Source organism: Sturnus vulgaris, chromosome 6 (genome assembly GCF_052056855.1).
Source record: "Sturnus vulgaris isolate bStuVul1 chromosome 6, bStuVul1.hap1, whole genome shotgun sequence".
Taxonomy (NCBI): Eukaryota; Metazoa; Chordata; class Aves; order Passeriformes; family Sturnidae; genus Sturnus; species Sturnus vulgaris.
This window is the reverse complement of record NC_142248.1, coordinates 5,783,280-5,807,147: the sequence shown is the minus strand read 5'-3', so window position 1 is coordinate 5,807,147 and position 23,868 is coordinate 5,783,280. Positions and strand designations below refer to the sequence as shown.

The window sequence follows — 23,868 nt, the reverse complement described above, 5'->3', positions numbered from 1 at the left end:
TTGTGAGTTTCAGAGAAACAGAATATTCTTTTCCCTCAGATTCAGGAATGCACCATCTGCTGCATACAGGTAACTTAGCTGTGAAACTTCTTGGGGTTACAGATGATAACATAAACATAAGGGTATGGAGCAGGAGGGCAGCACATGCCATCCTTCAGGAAAGATGCCTTAGAAAATCAAGACAAATGCCAGGATGTAGCACTTTCAATAGCACCTCTGCCTTCTAATTTAAAAACCTTGGTTTGAAGCATACTACCATATCTTCTTGAGTCACTTGATAGGAAAATATCTGAGTGTTTCAGTGTTTTGTCAAGTTAGAGGATTGTCTTTCTTAGGTTACATGGGGCAGCACTCCTGAAATATATGTGTAACAAGAAACCAGAACCTTGTAGGGAAAAGTTCAGTGGAAACTCACATGAATAAATTTTATAGCCTAAGGAAGTGAACCTGTGCTTGCATTTTGAAAGAAAATTCTTTGACATTTCCCATTTTCAATATGCTGTTGAATACATTAACAAGATGATTTTTCCAACCTGTAGTTTTGACTCCTGAGCAATGTCTTGTTATCATGCAAAATTATAACAACTATTTTTAGAAGCTCAACAGCAAACAATCTAAAGGTTTAACATATGTCTCACATGATGAATTTAATGCACCATAGCCCTCCCTAGTGAATGACACAAAAGTCTGTGCAGATTATTCTTAGAAGCTGGATACAATGTTATTCAGAATAGAGATGTACAATAAAAACATTGTTTAAAAATGCTCAGCTCATAATGAATATCTATGGTGACACCATTTCTAGCAAACTTGCTCCTTTCTGCCTCTTATTATATTGAAAATCAAAGCATGGATGCAATTTGAGAAGTGCAAGGGAGAAAATCCTTGACTGTATATTTTCATTTCCTCATGTTTGGTTTGAAAAAAAAAAAAAAAAAAGAAGCTAAAAATTGAAAAGATGCCCCCAGGTTGGATTTGGATGCCCAGGAGGTGATTTTCTGTAGTGCACTAATCTCTTCAATGTGACTGTAGGCTATGGGCTTGAGACAAATTGAGTCAGTCAGGCTTTATCTCTTCATTTCTGTACTCACTTGTCAAGAAAACCTTGAAATAATAACAGAAAGAAGGTGGAATGGTTTGCAAAGGCAGCAGAGGTGAAAGTCTGGATGCAGCATCTCTTCTTAAGGCTAGGATAAGACTTTACTCTGTTCAGCTAGGACACAAACACTGTTCAAATGGGCATCAGCATATTTCAAAAGCTTAGTTTCTGAAAACATAAAAAGTTAGGTGTGTAGATTTTGCATTAGGATTCTGGTGTTGTACTAGAGAAGAATATTATGGTATGAAGCTTAAAAACTCAGTCCAAAGATGCAACAGCATTTTTGTTGCTCCACCAGCAAATTTCCATAATACACAGTCCTCTGTCAGAAAGATTCCCAGGATAGGGAATGCAGAAGACTGATTTATAAAAGCTGGATGCAAAGAAAGCAAGGGTCTGTTTGTGTGAAACAAATTGAATCTGAGGCACAAAACCTAGAAGACTGCCCACAGTATTGCTGACATCCAGCTGCTGCATACTTGCAGCTAGTGAGTGAATATTTGAGACTTGGATAGGATTAAATGCAGTACCTGTGCCCCAGAAGATGCAGAGCTTAAATTAAAGCTTCAGAAAGGGGACTTTCAAGTGTAATTGGGGAAGCATAGGTTATCACTCGTATCTGAGGTAATCTTCCTTGCACAGGTCACTAACATCTTCCTTTGAGAACAAGGAAAAGAAAATTAAATATTTAGTTTTAAGAATAAAAAAAAAATTGTAGTTAAGACAAGGAATTATATCAGGGAGAGAAATGTACATGTGGCTTATTTCCAGAAATAGCTGCATCTCTCCAGCTGATAGAATCTGAGAGGTGCCTGGCAACTCTCTCCAGCAGAGTAAAAACCGGACATTTACAAAGTCATGGATCCTCGTTGTCATCTCTGCTCAATTTGTCTTTATCTCCAGACTTACTCCATCAGTGTCAAGCAATTTTTTTTTTCAATTCTTAGCTCAGATGATTTTTTTCTGAAGTAACTGTTTCAGTTAAGCTGCTTTTTCTTCCACATACCACTCAAATTCTGAGTGCAGGAGCTGCATTTCCTTCTTCAGTGTAGCTGAATAGGTTCAGTCACTCTCCTCATGCCCTTGACAGTTTTCAGTGCAATTTGACTTTCACCTCAAACAACAGAGCTCGAGGGATTGCTATTACAAAACACTACCTAATCATTCCTTTAACTGTCAAGATGCACTGGTATATATGTGCCTAGTGCAGAAAAACATACAAGAAATTGTAGAAAATATCCCACGAGATCCTGAACACTCTCTAACATAACCTGAACGCTCTCAACCCCTCATCCATTCATCTGTATCAAATATCTCAGACTAAAAAGAAAGTCTCAAAGCACTTTTTCTGGATCTAGTCTCTATTTCAGAGGAATTTCTTCACAGTGAGAGTGATTAAACATTGGAATGGACTGGCCAGGGGGGTGGTGTGGCCACCCCTGGAGGTGTTTTAGAAAACACCTGTGGCACTCAGTGCCTAGGTGACAGGGTGATGCTCAGTCACAGGCTGGACTCCCTCACAGAGGTCTTTTCCAGCCTATCTGATTCTGTGTCTAATTTATATCTCTTTAAAAACCAATTTTTATAATTGGAATAATTAGACAACCTTTTCAGCAGACGTATATTGCTTAGGCTTGAAACAGAAGACATCGATTTCTAAACACAAACTTTTAAAAAAATTGTTCAGTTTTGACTCTGTTTCAGAGAAGTCTCTGGAAAAAAAAGGTGTTTGGTGTGTAGGGGCCAGAAAATAAGTGGGGAGAAAAGTAGGGACTTATTAATTAAATTATGCAAGGGAAAGTAGATAACAGTTTATATTGTGCAAAAGACAAAGGTTAGACGAGGAAGACTCTAATTTACCAACCTCCAATTTTTTTGTAGGTATTAGAAAAACCCCACAGAAATCAATTAGTTATTTTAATTTGCAGAATCTTCTTTCTCAGTAGTTTAACGGGTTCTTTTTTTGGTCCAAGACTAAAAATGTGGTGGAATGTGAATTTCATGTGAATTTCAAATGAAGGATATGCTCCTTCATTAAAGGTGTGTGGTCCTACGTATATTTTCTCTGTGAATTATTATTCTTGTATGGAAAAGGTGCTTAATTTCGCCTATACATTTGCCATAAGAGTATTTTTCACTGTGCAGCTGTAAGATTTGTAGGGTGCTAATTGTTCTGCGGTTGAGAATATTTATTGTAGTACTGTATAGGCTGGAACATTTTCTGTCCTTAATTCAAGGAAAACCTATATTCATTTAGTGTGCTTGAGAGCACGAGGAATTTCAGAATCAATTTAGTGAAGCTAGGGGGCTGTTTGAAGAGCAAGAAGTTTCTTGTATTACAACTTGTAGTTATTTAATGACACTTTGTATAGCTGCCGGGAGAGGATGGGCTGTGACAACAGAAGAACTACATTTGGTGATTTTTCTGAAATTCTTTTCTACACGAGTGTAACTCTGCTATATATAAATCTTTATTGCTAAGGTGAGTGAGCTGCTGTATATAAAGGCTTCTGAGGAGCCTGTATATGTGCTGGCCTTTCGTTGTCCATTTATCACACTTGCTCGTCACTCTGCTGGTGTTGCTGTAGGGAGATGGTGCTGGTGCACAAATGTTTGCAGTGACAGTTTGATGGAGAATGGTTATTATTGAATTTGTGGTAAAAATCAATAAGGGAGTGCAGATTTCCAATCGAGATAATAAAGGTGTCATCTATAAATCTTAGGCACAGTGTTGACACAGTGATACAATTATTTAACACGTCTTCGTCACTGTAGTTCTTGAAAATCTTGTCATAATACAGGGCTGGAGAGAAGCTATCAAAGGAGAAGGATGTCCCAGTTAAGTTTTGCAGATGTCTGTGGATTGAGTTCTCTTCAGTAATTTCACTGATGGTCTGTATGATGGAATAAAGAGAAAGGATGACCTCTATTTGGTACGGATGTGAATGGTATTAAACTATTAAGATCTCTAAGACTCTTTCACAGGATTAGAATGAAAAGTACACTAATGGAATTGGGAAAATGACTGGAAAAAGCAGAATGGAATTTAATAAGAACAAGTACAAGGTTAAGGAAGAAAAATGTTTTGCACAAAAACAAGATGAGGAAAAAACTGGTTAGGGAATGGGAAATGGAAACATAGCAGCTCCCAGTATGGTGGTGTTGCAAAAAGGGGAAATACTGCTCAGGATAAATTTATCTATTTAACAAGAAGCATTACAGACAGCTATAAATACATTTTAAAATCTGATTATTCAATTTCAATAGACAATGAAATAGTGTTATATTAAACCTGTGATATATTTCACAATTCATCCATCCTACTTAGGAAATTGGCATCAAGCTTTCATGTTGCCTCATTGTGTAAATATATTCAATGTTGTCTATAAATTAAATTCTAGAGTTGGGTAGTTCTTAACACATATAATTTAAAGATCTGTATTTGTAAACTTAATTCATTACATGGTGATTTACATATTATAACTCTTGACTTTCTATCCTTGTGGAGCAAAATTATAAGTGCAATTAAGCTACAATAATTGTGTAATGAAAACTTCAGGGCTTAATATTATCCCCCATTTCTCACAGCAGAACTTAGATTGCACTAACTGTTCATGTAGAATTACTGATTAATCTTTAAAGCTCATTCATCTGATGAATAATTGTGAGAAATAAGTAGATGATGTATGACCAAGTTGTGGCAGTAAATAAATTTTTCAGGTGCATTATGCAATTTTTGGCATATACAGGAGGTTTACAAAACATTCATGACCATTAAACAAAAGACACATGTACGTACCTTGTAGTTTATTGCATCATAATTGCTTCAGAATTGCTCAGTGACTATAATCTTTATTTTCTTCTATGTTAGATAAATCCTTGCAGATAAGAAGTTAGCATAAACTGCATCATAACTCAGTGCAGAGAACAACATGTTGTTTTTTTTTTTTCATGAAACAGCTATTTTTAATGGAATTTTGGATCTCAAATATTTGAAAAGGGGAAAAATATGGAAGTAGTTCTTTATGTTTTTGGGTTTTTTACATTTGTTTGTACGGGATTTATAGTGCTGAACTATAAACTCTTACAACCTCACTGTGCATTAGATCTTTTGAATAACATTCACCTTTCACTGTCTGAAGCCCTTTGCCTCAAAGACTTCTAAATTAGAAATCACGGGAATCTGAATTTTTGCTGCTGTTAGAAAAAATAAATAAAAAAGCAGAAATTTGAAAAACTCTGACAGAATCTCTCTGCAGTAAGGCTCAGAATGATCAGGGTATCTACTTCTATGTTTTCTATGGAGTGGTGCTTTATTGAGCAAGATTATTACAACCCCATGCCCTCTCAGTCCTTCTATTTATACACAGCATGCAGGATTTAGGATGGATATCAGATTGCATCACAAAGTTCAGCCCCGTAAATGAAAGTGGAAACAGATTAAAAAAATGTTCAAGAATAATCAAAAGTTTGAAAGTAAAAGAAAATTTCCAGCCATGAATCAGTTGCCTCTAGTGGTAGAGAACTGACATAAGAGTTTTGAATTCTTTCTCCTTTTTCCCTGTACCTGTGTATCTAATTGCATTTGGTTCTTCCAGAGTCAGAGAAAACAAGATGAGGGTTTTTCAAATTCCTGCTCTCTTATTTAATTTTTCTAACAGCAGCAATAATGCAGATTCCCGTGATTTGTAATTTAGAAGTCTTTGAGTTAACAGTGATGGCATCATTTTAGTTTTCCGGGTATGCAGTGTTTTGTGTTTCAGTCATTACAATGCAAAATATAAAACTAATGCATTATTCTGTCACTACACTTCCACAGCTCAGCTGTGAGGGGGTTTTTTATGTTTTGCTTTTCCTGATGATACCATATATTTATCTTCTGCCTCTTCACCAGATGCTTTATAGCCAGATTGCTTCATTAACTTTTTTCTGAGTAATTTCAGGATTGTCTTTTGATAATGCAAATCTGTGTATAACATCAGGTACTTATTTAAAGACCCATTAAAAGGCTCACATATCCATCTAAAGGAAAAGAAAGGGGAGTAAGAGAGAAAAAAGAAAAGGGAAGATAGCAAAGTTTGATAATTCATAGCAAATAATGTCTTTTTCAATAAATGTTAGTTCCCTGATGAAAACAAACAACAAACAAAAAGCCAATCCAAAACCAAAACAAAAACAAACAAAAAGCCCCAACCAAGCAAAAAACAACCATATGAAGCAAAAAAAAGAGAGATCACAAACAGATATTTTTGCCAGATATCAGTAGATTTGCACTGCTTCATAGATTGCAAAATAACTACTGCTGGGAGAATCTTGTTCTGTTCTTGAAAAAGCTGAAATCTTTGCTTTATGTCCTTGATCTCTGAGGTCAGATAACAGGGGGAGACTGCATGAAACTCCCCTGTTTATTCTGAGTCCAGATAAGTGGATCAGAAAGTTATACGCAAACAGACACTGCTAATAAATAAATTCAATATACTGTTTGAGCATATGATAACAATTACTTGTAATTTTCTTTGCAGTGGAAGCAGATGAAGGGAGATATCAATCACTGTGTTATCTAGCTGAGTTCTCTGTGTTAAAACATGTAATGCTTAACCAGTAGTAATTTATTGCATTAGGATCCACTTTTGCTTTTCACTCTGCTGTTTCCCTGTACAGAGACATATTAACTCATAAATTAAGTGTAGGGTTGAGAACCTGAAGGGGGTGTGAGTGTTCTCCTCCTTGAAACCAAAAGACACTATGACCCAACTGGTGAAGACTTTTCACCCAGACAAGTGTTACCACTTGTTCTGTTACTTGCTTTCTGGTTTAACCTTACTTTAAAAATTCTTATTTCAGTTATCGTCCATCTTAATGAGTTACACATAACAATTTTGATATCCTTATAAGTGCTTCTGAAATTTCATAAAACATCCTTTACTACTTAAGTTACCACAAGATAGTTTTATTGAACTTCAAATCCCAGTGATCCAGTAATTTTCATTTTCATTTATTTAGACTTTTTCTAATTGTGTATGTCCTTTTTTCTGGTTTGTATGCAAGAAAATTGTACCCCTTATTCTAAAATGGAAAAATTTACTTCCATTACCAATTACTTTATTTTAAATATGTCAGATAGGAAAGATTTTCTTCTCCTCCTAATTCTGTTCAATGTTCAATTCAGTTGTTTGAGCTCAGGTTGGTTTCTTACTGTGACTAGTTTAAATCCATAAATCCATGATGATGTCGATTTTTATGGCCTAAAACACTGGTGACTCTTAAGGATAACAGCTAATCCCATTCTCATGTTGGATATATTTTATCCAGAAATATTTTATTCATCTTGGATTTTGTGTTAGAGATTTGAATAAAGTCTTAACATTTTATGTTACATACTCACAATTCTGTATTTCAAGTTATTGTAATTGGACACATTTCCAGAAAGTGCATTAGTGTATACAATATAGTTACATAGAGAGTGAAAAAGTTCACCTAAAAAAGCAATTCGGTTTTATTTTAATAAAAGTGGACTCTTCCATAGCTGTTAATGGTATAAATCTATCTCAGAAATGAGATCAGTTTCCAAGCTGTGTATTAAAGTGCTATGAACTTTAGAACTTCCTTCTATATTGATAAGATATATGATATCCCCTTTCTCTCAGCAAGGACGTGTGACAATCTAAACTCAAAAAAGGGGAAACAAATTCAAAGCAAAGAACAAACATACTTAACTTGATTTTAAATTTACCTGAAAAATCTGTGTGCATTCAGAAGCTCCTAGACGTGGGAACTAGAGTAATTGGTGGATTAAGTTATATTATATGCAATTAAAGCATAAATTAAGCATAGGTGTTTCTCATTATCTTGCAATAGAACCAAATGGTGCATATGTGCTTAGCACAAATGCACAGTGACAGTGCCTGTGTCAGAAAGGGTGATTATGATTTTAAACTAACATTTTTGAACAAGGTGCTGAATATTCACTTCTAGTGCCAATCTGTAACATGAACTCTTTCACAGACAAGGTGAGTTTGCCACTGAGATCATTGAACTCTTGAATATTGCACATACAATTCTGTAATTCTTTAATCATTTGAAAACTTCGTTCAACATTTTAACAACTACGATTTTGAAAAGATAGAATTTTGAAAATGCCCTTCTCTGAAGCTAGCTGGCTATTTTTATCCCTTTGGCTTTGTTTCAATCCTCCCAAGTTTATGCATATCTATGAAATGAAATGGAGAGGACTGTAATAACATACATAGTATCTTGGTCATGAATCATCCCATATATTATAGAATACTGGTTTGTCTAATGTGTTCTGTTGTCCTTTCAGTGTGAGTAGAAGCAAGTTCTACCAGCCAGTCCACATAACTCTGCTGGAATACAACATAAGGTTGTCTCAGTCTTTTCCTTCTGTTTTCTAGCTGCCCTTTCCCTTGCTCCTTAGAGGATTGATTCACATATCAGCACAAAGCTATGCAAGCTCATTTTAAGTTATCATCCCCTAAGTTTGGAAGCAGCATATATTTTTCCAGTGTTCTTTCACATTTTGTCACTACTTCTGTGATAACGTCAGTAATTCCGAGACTATTTTGCAGATGCTTCATTAGGCTTCTTGTTATCGTTGACTTTCAGTTGTCAAGTTTGCCACAGTACAATAATGCTGAAATTATAATTGCATCAGATAGTTTTATCTCGTGCTGAAGGATATATGCTTCATTCTCCAGATGTCCAAAGCATGCAGGCGCTTTTTATACTCGTGCATTTTGTTCCTCATCTTCTATTCCGCTGCAGTTTGTAGTTGCATTAAAAATATATAGGGCGTTGAATGGGTTTCAGTGCTGATCACTGAACAGAGCTATCTTGGCCTTTTCAGGCTGTAAAGATGCTTCTTGTGCAAGTACTTGTTTCAGGCTTGTTCTGGGCTGTCAGCAGCAAAGACCCGTCCTCAAAACTCCAACATGAAAGCAATTTTACTTCCTTTGAGTGTATATGAGGACAGCAAACATGAAAGTAGTTTTCTCTGTATTGCTGACAGGGTTCCCATCACAGCTATGCTACCCTGAAATTCTCCCACCTTTTTCCATGTTTTATAAACTGTTGTGGATTTCACTGTGCACAGAGACAGAAGGGATCAACACCAGCATCTCATCTCATCTCATCTCATCTCATCTCATCTCATCTCATCTCATCTCATCTCATCTCATCTCATCTCATCTCATCCCTGCTTAACATTGCCTGTTTCACTTCATTCAACAACTGCTTTGTATAAAAAAAAGGATAACTTCCCTAAGTCCATAGACTCTAAGTTTGAAGATATAAAATATGAATAGAGTTGCAGTTTGCTTCATGCATTTTCATGTTGTTGTTGTTGGGTTTTTTTCTAGTAACATTCTAGTATCTGAAGCCTAATTTTCAAATACCGTGGGTGAAACATGGATTTTGCTTCCAGGTATCTATTTTGAAAGTATTAAGAATATAGAACCTTATGTCAAGCTGAAGTTTCTTCAGAAAGAACTTCTTTGAGCTGCCTCAGAAATCAGTTAGTGTCTTCTAATATCTTTAATTAATATAGATTCATTTCATTCAGATAGGACGTTTCAGAAAAATCTGTAGTATAGGAAACATGGTTTTCTCATTTAAATTTTCTTCTGTGGTATAATAGCATTAAACACTCTCACTCATAGAGAAAGAGACCTCTGACTTCAGCAAATTCATTATCCTTGCTTTGAGAGGTTGTGCCTACATTAGCAACTTCAACATGTATTAACAAGTGGGAGAATACTAAACCCAAATGCAAAATAAAGCAGAAAACACACCTGCAGAGGGAGTTTTTTCCATAGTTGTCTTTGTCATCTGAATACACAGATGTTGATGGCATTTGGGGATTGCACCAGAATGCTGCTTTTGAAAGCTAGGATTAACTATTTGATAGCAGTGTTAATTTATGATGATTATGAACAGAATTCACAAAAAAACCTTCAACATTTAGCCAACAGAGGTGTAATAATTTACACGAAGTCAATAATACCCATGTAGCAGACCTTTTTTCTCTAGTGAAGATTAATGAGTCTCAATTATGTATTCAGGAAGGTGTAAACACACATTCCTTGCAGGACATCACAGAAAAGGTGTATTGTGAAGGAAGCATTTTAAAAGATGGACGAAATAGCAAGCACAAACAATAATATGACAGCTGCCTTCACCTTCTCCTGGCATTTATATTTGAGAAGTCAATTTCTGCTCAGTGATATGTTCCAATATCAGTTGTGAAATTATGTTTTTCTTCTCCAATGGAATTTAATGTTTTTTGGTGTACTCTATTCCTAAGTTGGCTGCATTTAAATAAGAAATTAGGTGACTCTCTTAAGTGAGTAAATTCTGCTTTTTTTTCGCTTAGATGATTATCTGAAATAACCTCTGTGTGAAAAAAACCACACTGGAGAGTAAAACTGACCTCTTATCTAACAAACTTTCCCTACTTCTCCCTCTTTACCTACTTTGTGAAAAACTTCCCCAGTTAAAACAGGATTTTTCTCACCTGGTCATAGCACTTGCTGTCACCAGTGGTCACCCCAGCCTTATTCAGGTTGCTTATATTGTATTTTTCATGTCAGAATTGTGCAGTGTTGCAGATAGGAAAATGTCAGTGATAATTACGTAAGAGTTTTGATCAGTTACATTGAAAATTGGGTAGAATAGGCAGAATTTGCTGCTTGAAAAGCTGTATCTGTGCTGTGTGGCAACACTAGCACAACCTATATTCACAATATAAGTCCCTAAAAGAACCTCAGAAGGTCCAAACAAGACTGAGTGGCTAATGTCTCTAATTGTAGGTGAAATTCACAGGTTTAATACTAAATGGTTAACAGAGATGGAATAATAAATCAAAGAAAAAGTTAATTGTTTTCAACACAGAAATCTAGGAGCTGTAACATATCATGCTAGGAAAATGTTCATTTGGTGATCAGTAGTGATCAGTAAGCAAATCACATGTGGAAAATATTAGGAAAGATGATAAATGCAAACAACATCTCTAAGACATCATAAATCATTAATGCACCAACAATTTGGATATGATGTGCTGCTACAGAATCTCATAGAGAAACAGGAAAGATTCCCAAAACATCAGTAAAGATGGTCAAAGATGAAGTCAGCTTCTGTGCAAGGCATCATTGCTTAGACTAAGACTCTTCAGTTTGAGAATGAGACAGCTGAAGTAAAATATGCTGCTGGGAGTTTGTAATATCCAAGATGAAAAGGAATAAAAAGGGAGTTTTTGTTAATAGTATCTTTATATTTAAGGCTGCAAACACAAGAAGGAAGTAAACGATACAAAATCTCAAACGTATTTTGTTATTTTATCAAGCAATATAATTGCTAACATTCCCCTTTTTTATATATTCAAACAATATTACTTCCAAAACTGTTTCATCTTTTTCTTCTTTTAAACTTCATATCTTGTCATGATGCTCCTTGGGTTTTTTTCCCTAAATTCCATTCTTTTCATAAAGAATATTTTATTCTTACATGAAGAACAGACTTGCTTATTATCTTGATGGTTTTTATACTTAAGATAAAGGCAAGAACAAACAGGATTTTTAATGTAGCTATTTCTGCCTCAAAGAAAGGTCATCTGCCTCATTTACATACAAACCTGCAGATATTTCAGAATTTGCAGAAAACAAGTTCATAAGATTTACAAAAATATATATATTTGCAATAGACAATATGGAAATGAGAAGACAACCAAACACTTTAGTTTCTTTTTCCCTAAGCAAACTGACTATATTTTCTTACCTTTTTACTGCTATCTGACAAATGTTTACTGTTGAAAAAAGGAAAAAAAAAAGTTAATGTCTCATGTTATTCCGTGCTTAGTGCTCTTCTCTGAACACAGAGAAGATCTCTAGCACAGAAACCTTCAATACCTTTGTATTAGTAAGGTCAGACGCTTGTAAAAGCCTGTATTGAAAGAGAAAAAAAAAAGGAAAGAAAAATGTTCTTGACTATGTATAGTTCATATACACTGTAGGTTTTAAAAAAAGAAAACTTGCTTCTATTCACAAATACTGATCTGTAGCTGCACTTATAGATATTTTTTTGGCTAACATTTGACAGAAGCTACTTCAGATGGCTCTTTCAATTCTGTTTTTTCATCTCTGTCTCTGTATACCTTCTGTTTGAAGATAAGGCACCTGAGTGGCTCAGGGATCAGGGTAAGCTCATCCAGAAGGTCACAATACAATAAATGCATCTTGACCTGCTCCTGCAGAGACCTCCATCTCCTGCTGCAGAAATGCAGCTGCTGAGACAAGGAGCCCCTGCTCTGCTCAGGCTCCATCCACCAAGAGATGATTCTCTGGGATAACGGGAGTGTACCTGGGAGTCAGGAGATTTACCCTCTGCTTTGGCTGTGGCACTCACCACAACCAGGCCTTGAGCCAGCTGATGCAAAATAATATAGGTTAATTCTTTTGGAATGCTTTTTAGGGCTGGAGAGTTCTAAAAGTTAAAACGCATATGGATCAGGTTTTCCTATTCGTTTTGTAAGGCTTGTGGTCCCCATATTAGGTAGTGAAGAGCAACAGTATTTCTGAAGACTAAAGATGACCATTTATTTCAGCACAAAATAATTCTCTGTAGCAATTTCCCGAAGCAATTTTAAAATGTGCACGTACAATAAAAATCTAGATGGCTCAATCAAAAGCTTTTCAAAATTTCTTCTTTTGAGAACACAAATATCTATTTAGTTTAGAAAATCATCAACTGTTGCAATGATTAGCTCTTAAAACAAATAGCAGTTCTTTCAGCTTAAAAAAAATGAGTTGCAAGTCTCTTATTGTTATTTTTATTGTAAAACTTTTAGTAATTACTAACAATCCTCAGATATACAGAAGTGTTTGGAAGCTTAGCTACTTAAATATTAACCTGTTTGCTATCCAGTAGCCCTACACGAGTGAGCTCTTGCATCCTGATGCTCCCCTTCCATGTACTCACTCAAAAGTTAATGCAGCTTTTTGCTTTGTAGAGTCTAAAGGTACTGGACAGAATTCAATAGGGAACTAAAGAGGAATTTTCTTTTCAAGACATCCAGACTCTTCACACTTAGAGACCTTCTTACCTTCTTTCCAGTGAACTGATTCAGTGCCAGGTGAAAAGGTCTTAATGTATCTTTTATGATCTATAGTTTCCCTCACCAACAGAGCCTACTTTAATTTATAGTTAGGAAGAACAATCAATTTCCTGCTGCTATAATCCAAAATAATAAATACCGATAAAAACCAAAAAATGAAAAAAAAAAAAAAAAAACAAACCAAAACAAAAAAACCCCAAACAGTCTTCATGCTCCTTGCTGTATAGTCAAAAGTTGAATGTTTCTAGAAGAAAAGCTCTTTTTTATCTGCTGTGTTAGGTATAATAAATGCAGAGATATCTCCCATGAAAGAATTTAGGAAAAAAAGGAAATATTGAAAGTCAAGATTGTTTACTGCATAATGAAATAGTAAGTGGGAACCTTTCCACAAAAAGGAGTTGTGGGAAAATATGATTTCCTTAGTTTTCTGTGGTCTTCTGTTTCTTACTCTGGGAGAAATTGAGACTTTCTGGTAAAAATAAATTAAAATACATGCAATTTATGAAAAATATGAGAGTATGTGGCAATGCAAGCCTTGCTTTTCTGTGACAAGTTGAAGCTTTTGGTCATAATTCATAATTTTTGACAGTGCTATTATCAATTGACTGCGTAACAAACATTAGTGATAGCAAAGTGGTTTGGCAAAAAATCAAGGGGTTACTGGAATATGTGGTTGTAAGTTATCCAGGAAGGGCATTTAGGGCATGAAAATTGGGGGAATTTTTATTCATATAAAAGATTGAGAATCTGAGATCACCCTACTGAGAGATTACAGAGCAGAACATCCATGGCCTAAAAATACAGAGTCTCACAAATTACAAAATACAAACATGCTATCCAATTTCTGCAGTGAAACAGGATGCTGACTGCATGACAGGAAGGAAACCAGACTAGATTTCTGTGCCTGGCACTACATTAGAAACAAGCAACTGGTGCATCAGCAGCTCAGTTGATAATAAAATCACAGAAAAATTGATTGGAAGGCAGTCTAATCTGATCCACCCCCCTTCACAGCTAAATTATTACTTAAACTAGATCAGCTCAGCTGAATCCTGAATATCTGCATCCTGTTACCTCTCAACAGTGCTGTGTCTTTTTGATGTGATATTACAGACAAAGGGTATTAGCTGCCTCTCATCTGTGTATGACAGAACACAGAACAGCCAAAAGATTCAGGCTGGGTATTTGTTTAAAGGCCATTGCTTCTGAGAAATTCTGTTTTATTCAAACCTTGAGAAATTATCCTTGACCTTGGCTGAGATTGACTAAATTATTTGAAAAATTGAAATCCCAAACATCAGACACACAGAACAGTAATATTTCTGGTGTCCATAAGGAATATTTATACTCACAGTACTGAATTGGAGCAATTGCAGTTGGCTTGAATATTCTGTCATAATGGACTTATCTGGAGGGGTTAATTACTAAATTTCTAGGTCAGAAAATTTCATATGTCTGGTGTAAAATACTAAGTCAGCAAAATAGGACTAAGGTGAACATCAATAAGATTGGCGAATTTTGACCTACAGAATTTTTGACACCAAAGTCAGGGACATATTAAAAAATACAAAACTAGTCTATTTACTATGGTGGAGGGTTATTAATAAAGTTGCATCAAATATTTCCAACAACAAACATATGTAAAAAAAAAAAAAAAAGGAAGAGGTAGTGGGATGGGCAATATTTTTCTCTAATTTCTTGAAATAACTCAGATTAATACTCCATGCTTTTTAAAAGTAAGTTTTATTTGTTAAACGATAATTCATTTTAAATTTTAATCTTGAATTAATTGGAATTAAGATTTAAAATCTTTTTTTAATCTCAGAAACAGCGAAAAAATGCAAGCAATTTAAAACTGAAGTATTCAAAACTGTCACTAAGCAGCATTCTTGCTAGGTGAAAATCTGCCTCTCTGTGCTTGTCACAAGATTTTTACCTTGTAACAGATGTATGCTGGAAAATATAATGAGATTCTGCCCAGCATAAATAGCTTGGATTCTTAACTTTACTGTTTATTATTAGGAGTAGAAAACATCACCAAAGCTACATAAGAGAAGTGGCAGTGGCATATTCTAGAGAAAGCAGAGCCAGGCACATTGCAACAGGCAAAGCTTTCACTCCTTTCGGTGTTTCCCATTGCCCTCGTGTCCAGCTTGGATTGGGAATACCCTGTCTCTCTGCCAGGGCAATGTCAGAAGTCTTCAGTAATAACATGGAAAAAAATCTCATTGATAGCTTTAGAACATTGCTGTAATTTCAAAATTTATTACTTGGAAGAATGATGGACAGTTATTTTACACAGTGTATTCTCACAGCACTGGCATCTTGGCTAAAAATATTGTAACTCTGAGCCTTCAGGAACCTCAAGGTTTTAAATACAATTATACATGAGAGAGGAGAGCTAAAGCAATGTTCTCATGGTACAATAACAGTGATGCCTAATGCTTGACAGAATTGGTAAGCTTTCCTACATGCTCCTTTGGCCTTTATTTCAGATTGGTAGTGTTCCAGTTTCTTCTGGCAAGCCCCATATAATGGGAGGATCTCAAGAAAATACAGGTAATTTAATTAAGGCCTGTGTGGGGGGTCTGAAGATTCATGTGGTTTAAGTCTTTTATCCACCCTCTTCATTATGCCTGCCTCCAGCATGCTCAGCTCCTGGACTTCAGTGTTTGGAGAGCAGCTTTTTGTCTTAGCCTCTCCCGTTTCCATGGAAATCATCTAAAGCATTTTTGGCAGTTTTCATCTGTTCTTAAACCTTCCACTCTGTTTTCATGACATAAACACAATACTACTTTCTTTCAAAATACAGACTTTCTGCTGCTAAAGCTTTTGTTTCTTTTCTGTCTGTATATTGTCAGCCAATGTCCTCTGTATTTTTAGTTTCCCTATATCCGTATGAACAATCTTGTCCTAAATCTAGGTCGTTCATGGAATCCTAAGATTAAATAGCATTTGTTTTACTGTAAGAATCTACATTTTTAATGTTTAATATGAAAAAGGAAAAAATATGGCAGAGTTGCTATTGTAGCTTGGGTTAAAATTTTGATGCTAATCACTTTATGTGAAATAAGAAAGCAGTGTGATGTACAACTGCATACAAAATAAGCAGTCATTTTATGTGAAATAATAGGTAAGGGAATAAACAGCGAATTTTACCTCTAACAATAGACACTTACTTTGATTTGCAGACACAAAGTAAGACTTGATGACATGCCTGGGTGCTGATAGTGTCTGGAAGGGGATGAGCACTGAACAAAGGAGACTTTGGGTTCCTAGGACAAGACTCCAGAAGCAGATAAGCAGGAATGTAAGCCTGTGTTACCACATGGAATCCAAAAACTAATATGTCAAATAGAATACAAAATATTTAGCCATACTCCTCAAAAGGAGAAAAAGCAAAAGTTTCTCACTGTTTTAGCAGAAGATAACCAGTACTGCCTAACTTATTGTTCCCGTGCTACTTGGTCCAGATAAAAGTGTTGTTTTGCTTTCCCCTCATTTATAAGCTTGAAAATTTCAGTAACAAGTAAGGAAATGGTCACATTAAAGAGGCAACTTTTCTATGCAACATAGCAGTGAGTCCTTAAATTGAAATACTTTGTTGTGATTCTGCAATTTAGAAGTTTCTGGACTGATTGTAAAAATTACAAAAATTGCATCAGAAATAATATAAACTAATTATGGAACTAGATAACATGGCCTCCATGGAAAGATTGAAAGAGGAAATATTTTCCAAAGATATAAAACATAGCTGATGGAAGAAAGGGCTGGAGGGAAGTGGCTTAAATTATGATAAAAGAGATGTGGTTTAAAGAGAAAAATAATTCCGAAAAATGAAACTACTAAGATATTGAAGAGAATTTTTCTGGTAAGACTGTGAAGCCACCATTTTTGGAGTCTCAGTCACTGAAGACTTTTAAGAAGAGTTCAGACAATTATTAAGCAGAAATTGCACAGGCATAATTAGTCTTGCCTTCAGGCAAGAAAATGCATCTTTTTCAGTTTTTTCTTTAAAGTTATTTTCATGATAGATGTCTACAAAGCCATTGATTTCTCTTTCAAATTTCTCTTTTACAGTGTATCTATTTTAAGCAGAAAGTACCTTTGAATCCCAAATTGCTTTCCTTTGACTATAAATCTCCTTGTTTTCAAGTCAAGGATTAATCTTTAATTGCAGGTACTACATTTCATAAAACAGTATCTCTCTCTCTATAGTGGGTCATTTCAGTATGTAAAAATAAGCAATTCAGTCTTTCAATTTGTTGTGACTTAACCTCGGGCAACAGCTGAGTACCACACAGTTGCTCTCTTACTCTCCTCCCCATCCTCAATCTTTCCTGAGAAAGGTAAAATGTGTGGATTGGGATAAGAACAATTTAATGGTTGAAATAAAGATACAAAAGATACTAATACAGATAGTAAAGATAATGCTAATAATAATTATCATAATGATGATGATCATAAGAAGAAGAATGATGGGAAGAAGAGACAGAGAGACATTAAACCCAGGGAAAAGAGCTACCTCCAGTTTATATACTGAGCATGAGATTCTGTGCTGTGGAATATCCCCCTGACTGGTTTGGGACAGCTCTCCTGGCTGTGCTCCTGTGCAGTGTCTTGTGCAACTCTTCACTGACAGAGAATGGGAGACTGAAAAATCCTTGATTTATGGTAAGCACAACTTAGCGACACCTAAAACGTCAGTGTGTTATCAACATTATTGTCATACTAAATCCAAAACATGGCATTGTACCAGCTGGTGAGAAGAAAATTAATTCTATGCCAGCTGAAAGCAGGGCAGGGTTAAACTTCTTTAACCTGGTGTAAGAAACCCAAGAACAACTTTTGTGCTCTACTCCAAATAAACATATAATAAATATATATTTTCTGAAAAATTCATTCATGTTTCCAGTGAAGCTCTGCTGGTATAGACAGTGCAAATGGTGCCAAGTAGCTTCCTGTGTCTCCTTTGCAGGTGTTCCCTGCCTTTTCTGCAGTACCTTCCCAAGGTTACAGATATTTCAGTCATCTTTCATTTGTCACACTGTGGATCTGTCATCATCCATCACTAAAGTATCTTGTAGCTCACCCTCTCTCCTCATCTAACTGAAATATTTGTAACACCTCTGGATTGTGACTAGTCCATCAAAAAACCCGATGCAGTTGAAATTCTGTCATCTCTCTCGATTTTTCAGGAAGTATTAGACATCATCTGTGGTTGAGCATCTCTTCCTAATAGTCACCTGACATTTTTGCCCAGACAACTGTGCAGTGACACACAAGAGGGGAAATGTTCAGTGCACAGGTCAAAGTAGCCTGGAAAGAATGCAGAAACTTCTCAGATATTCGTAGAACTCAAACCCAGCCAGGACAATGTGACCATATTGCTTCAGGACACTTTAATCCCATAAATTCTAAGATGAATACTCATTTTCAAGACTCTTTCCAAGTAGCAAATAGTCCATAAGCATGAGAAAGAACTGCAAAGGTTTGCAGTAGGAGGGAAGGCTTTGCAGTGGTATCTGGAGTCCTCTTGCAATTACCAGGATGTAATATACTTTAATCTTTGTTTTTATTAAACTGTACAACTACAGCATCATGTGTGCTCCTCAGACACTACAAAATGAGGTATTCATGTTGCTGTGAGAAGAACATAGGACCCTGAATGCTTGTTAGCAGTTGGAACACCATTCATATGCTCTAGGAGAGCATTTTTCAGTCCACTTTTTTCCCCTGAACGAAATTCTGTTCAAGCACTCCAAGATTTCCACACGGTGTGAATTGGAGCATGGTAAATGTTGCCCGGAGGGATTGTGGATGGAAATGTTCAAGGCCAGGCTCAGTGGAGCCCTGAGCAATCTGATCTAATGAGTGGCATCCCTGCCCAGGACTGGGGGTTAGAAACAGATGATTTTTAAGGACCCTTCTAACCCAACTCATTCTATGATCCTGCGAAATGGAGCTGGTTGGAGATTCATTCCAAAAGCACATATCCTCTCCAAACTAAAATACTAAGGTGCTCTTGCATTTCAAATTTCATCTCCTAGTCTGAATCTTAATTAAACCTACATTTCCAATACATAGCTCTGAAATGTTTTATATGAGAAAAGGGTTTAAAAATGTAACATGTTTTGAAAAATCTTATTGCATGTATGTGTTGCAAAGGATCTTTGGAATATGAACAGCCTATAAAAGATATTTCTTTCATAGAAAGAAATTCCTTGATCTACTAAATAACTCATTTAACTCATATTTTAATGAATGGATTAAAAAAAAATAAGAGATATATTTTGCTTTAAATTGATTATTAACTGACTGATTTTCAGAAAGTATAGATACAAAATCTCCAAACTTCATGTCATCCCATACAATCTGAAAAGGATGTCTTCTTCCATTTCTGAAATGCAACTCTATCTTTTCCATGTAAATTGATAGTCTTTGAACAGTACTATTTAAGGAGAGGAAAATTTGGAGATAAAAGTGCATGTTATAGCAACCTTCAAGGAAACTTAGGCATGTGGTATATAAATAAACATCTGGCACTCAGCCAGGACAGCAGGGCTAATATTCTGACACTTATGGAAAGTACTATGGAAGTTAAATGATCACTGACTTTGATTAGCTGATACATGAAAGACACTTTCAAGAGGTAAAGTGCATAGTTTTATTGTTATTATTTTATATCTTAATCAAAAGGAAAGCATGTGGTCAAAGGTTGGACTTGTGACACACAGAGTTAAGGCTTTTGGGCAAAGGCAGGAAATAGATGAGCACTGAGAGATGTGGGAAGAGACAGAAACTGAGGATGCTAAAGAACAGTCAGCAATGCTCATTTGTGAGATGTGTTTTCTGCCTTCTGCTGGACAGACTGAGGGCTGCTCAGTGTCCTCTTTCTGATGTTAAACACAGCTAAATAAGATCTGCTCTTTAACCAACACTAAATGTCCACGTTTGAGAAAGGCAGATCTGAATTCAGCTTCTGCTCTTGCTGTGATGCTCCACGCAGTGATGCCCTGAAGCACAGGATTGCAATGCATTTGTCAAGGGACCCACCCTTGTTAAAAAGTAGAAATAGAAAAAGTTTCATTTTTCCTTTCTCTTTCAAGCCCATCACTGCTGTACAAAATTCAGTATTTCAGTGTTTGTCCAATTTGGACATTTTAAGTTTGCCATTTCAGTGTGAGATTAGCTTGTGACATGCTATTATCTGCTTGAGCTTTTGGTGTCACCTGAGAACAGGGAAATCAAAAATGTACAAAAAACTGATAAAAATATTAGGCACATCTTAATTTCTTTTTATTACTATTATTTTTCATTCTTATATCAGCCTATTTCATTTCACCCATTTTACAACTTGAATATTAAAACAATGCAAGCATTACAGACACAATGTGTTTATCACCATAAAATCAAAGGTCAGAACGAGCATTACATAAAAGATAGTCATTAACAGATAAACTCTGTTAAGGGCAGTGTTTCTTCACACATAGAGGTATCAGAAATATTAGAACTCCTGTAAATCTTAAACAGTATTAGCTGCCCAAAAAAGTAAAATTATCTAGGTTCATAAGTAAATGAAGAAAAATAACCTTTAGATGGGAATTTTTGATTCCTGAAATCTACACTGTAAAATATTAGAAGGTATTACTCTGTGTGTTATGCCATCTATTGGAAAACAATTCTCAAATTATTCTGTACATTTATCTGTAGTATAAGAAAGTGTGTACATTAAAGCTTCCAGTAGGACAGATTCAGTAAAATGTTGTCCCTGAAGAAGGAATAAAGAAAACCGTGAGTCCCATCAATTAAATTCTGATCTAAAATTATGATTTTTCTGGGCTTTCAAAGGCTTATATACTGGTAGAGCATCTCAATCTAAATTAAATGGTTTAAAAAGGCAAGATAGACATGTAATCTTGCATATGGAATCTTTAAAAATACATCCTAAATGAGAACCCTGCATGGTTCCCTACATCTTTACCAAGTTCATAAAAGCTTTAATGTGTTGAGCACAGACAAGGCTAAACTTGTTGAGAGAGAGAGATCAGGTCATCTTATTTGTAAGAACATTTTCCTTGAAAAAGGCATCTGTGCATGATATTTTTTTCAAATATTTTGGGGACAACTTAATGATCTCAGTATATTCAAAGTAAAGGCTCTTAAAAGATCAGGATAATTTATGGGTTTGGTATTTGTTTCCTTTGGGTTTTGGTTTTCCCTGTAGTGCTGGCAACCTTTCCTTTCTAGGTGGATAAGTATTTCTAGGTTTCTACCACTCACAATGGGAAAACTTAGGTCTCTATAACTAAACTTTTTTGTTAAAGATCTTCAGTGTGTTTAAAAGCAGTTATTTAATGACAACTTACAGTTAATGATGTTTCAGGTGGAATAATATCTATTTTTTAATTTCAGCGTCTTCTTTCCTCATCAGTTTTATCTGTTTCTTTTTTTTTTTTTAACTGCTTTCTCTAGTCCAGAATTGTTGGCTTCAGAATAGGGACCTTTGTCTCTTTTTAACCATGGATATGGAGATTTCAATGATTATAATTATTATCTTTGTAAGAGTGCTTAAAAATCCCTAATCAAATTCATGCTCCCGTTTCTCTAAATCTACCATATAGAGAGAAAAATCATCCTTTTAAGAATCAAATTCCTAAAAAGAAAGATTTATGACCACACTTAGCTAATGAAATGTGAAAAAATGTGAAAAGCTTTTCACTTATCCCATGATTTAAAAGGTGGAACATATTAATATACGTGTGAAAAGTAGTGTGATACGATACCAGCTGACTGTGGGCTGTGTTTATAGTGCACTATAGATTTTTGTTTCCAACAAGCTGTGCAGAACCATCCTGAAATCAGAAACAAAACTTTCTCCTCCATGAACCAGTTAGGGGCAAGAAGGAACTTGACTAAGGGAGGGAAAATTCAGTTTTTGACTAAGGTTTCTTCAGAACTGTGCTTACTGTGTTTGTCATTCATATAAATCCAAATTTCCAGTGTACTTTTAATCTTAATTAACTCCCTGCTGTTACTAATTGTACTTCCACCCTAAGATCCCTATGAACAGTTGGAGTTATAAAGATGAGAAAGAAGATATGGTGTCTAGAAAACAGAGATGCAAAATGCTAGTCAGTAAAATATTAATGCTATTTAATGCTTTTTTTAAAATTATCTTTACATCAGGTTTTTAAATGTAGTTTCAATATTAACCCCATTGCAGCGCCCCCAAAACCCCAAGGTACAGACCTGCAAGATAATTGCTAACAAATCAGTCCAGAAATGGTACAAAAAGAGAAGTGAGGTTTGTCATTTCAATAAAAGTGTAGCATGAGGATCATTTAGGATTAGATGGGTTAATAGAAGTAAATAAATCTACATTTTCAGGGGGTTTTGTGAAATATTTTAGTGTGTCTGTGTGTAAACAGCAGCTTCTGTTCAGCTTTCATTCACTGTGTTCTTTCAGAGAGTGTCACTGAACAAGCCTTTTCTGCTTCTAGAATAAGGACCTGCAAATGTAAAAAGATCTTCTAGGGATGAAAAGTTATTGGCTCTTTCTTTGTCTGATCAAGGGCTGTTTGTATGATAATTCATGTGAAATATTTTTTAAAAACCCATAAATCTTACACTGAGTGTAAAAATTTTCCCCCACCAGATAAGACTTTTTTTTTTTTTTTGCAGATTTCTCTGTAGTGTTCTGTGTATGTCTTTTTTGTGTCTGCACCTAGTTTGTAAATCACACATTATAGCCCTGAAAGTCTATAGTAAATGAGATAGACCTCAAAACTTGCCAGTTTAATGATTCTCCTAGTGACTCCTTCAAAGCCTACTTTCCCATTCTCATCTGCTCTTCCATTTGCTGTAGATTGTCCAAAATTGCTGAGCTTCTTGATACACTTCTTTATACTGAGGTGTTACCAAACAACTGAGAAGGAATTGCTCCCCTCTTACTGCCTTCTTTCTTCATTTTGGCACTTACAGGTTATGTCCAGGCTGAATTTTTAGGGTTTAACCATTTATTAGGTGTGTGACAATAAAATATTTAGGATGCAAAAAAAGTTCTTTAGAGAAACATCTGAAAATTAGTAGAGGCAACACCCTTATCTTCAAAAGAAATTTAGAACTTTAAGATACTAATATTTTTTATGAGTCTTTCTGAACTTCCTGTACTTGTACTGTGGATATTACAGAACTGCTTTTGTGATTCTCATGTAAGTATCAGCTAAATATTGTCTCTGGTTACTGATACTTATATTTTTTATGAGTCTTTCTGAACTTCCTGTACTTGTACTGTGGATATTACAGAACTGCTTTTGTGATTCTCATGTAAGTATCAGCTAAATATTGTCTCTGGTTACTGCATCTAGAGCTGTGTTTCCTAGGCTATGGTCCATAAGACATTGATTGCTGATCTGCCAAGAAAAATAATATTTTCATGTGTGCAAGACAGAAACAAGAAAATGAGGAGAAAATGAAGAATAGTGGTAATTAAAGGAAGCCAAAGTTCAGCGAGGCTCTTCTGTTTTAGATGAAAGCCAATGTAGGAACACTGCATAGTTGAAGAAGTAAAGTAAATTCTTCATTTAAAATGCTAAGAATCCCTGGAGCAGACCATTCATTACAATATCTCTTCACTCTGATT

At 35.4% G+C, this 23,868-nt stretch overlaps 1 long non-coding RNA gene across 2 annotated transcripts in view; it reads left to right on the top strand.

Annotated features, from left to right (window-relative positions):
• LOC148223295 (uncharacterized) overlaps positions 1–23,868 on the top strand; it is a 247,823-nt gene that overhangs the window by 127,795 nt on the left and 96,160 nt on the right. The gene's annotated exons all lie outside the window — the stretch shown is intronic.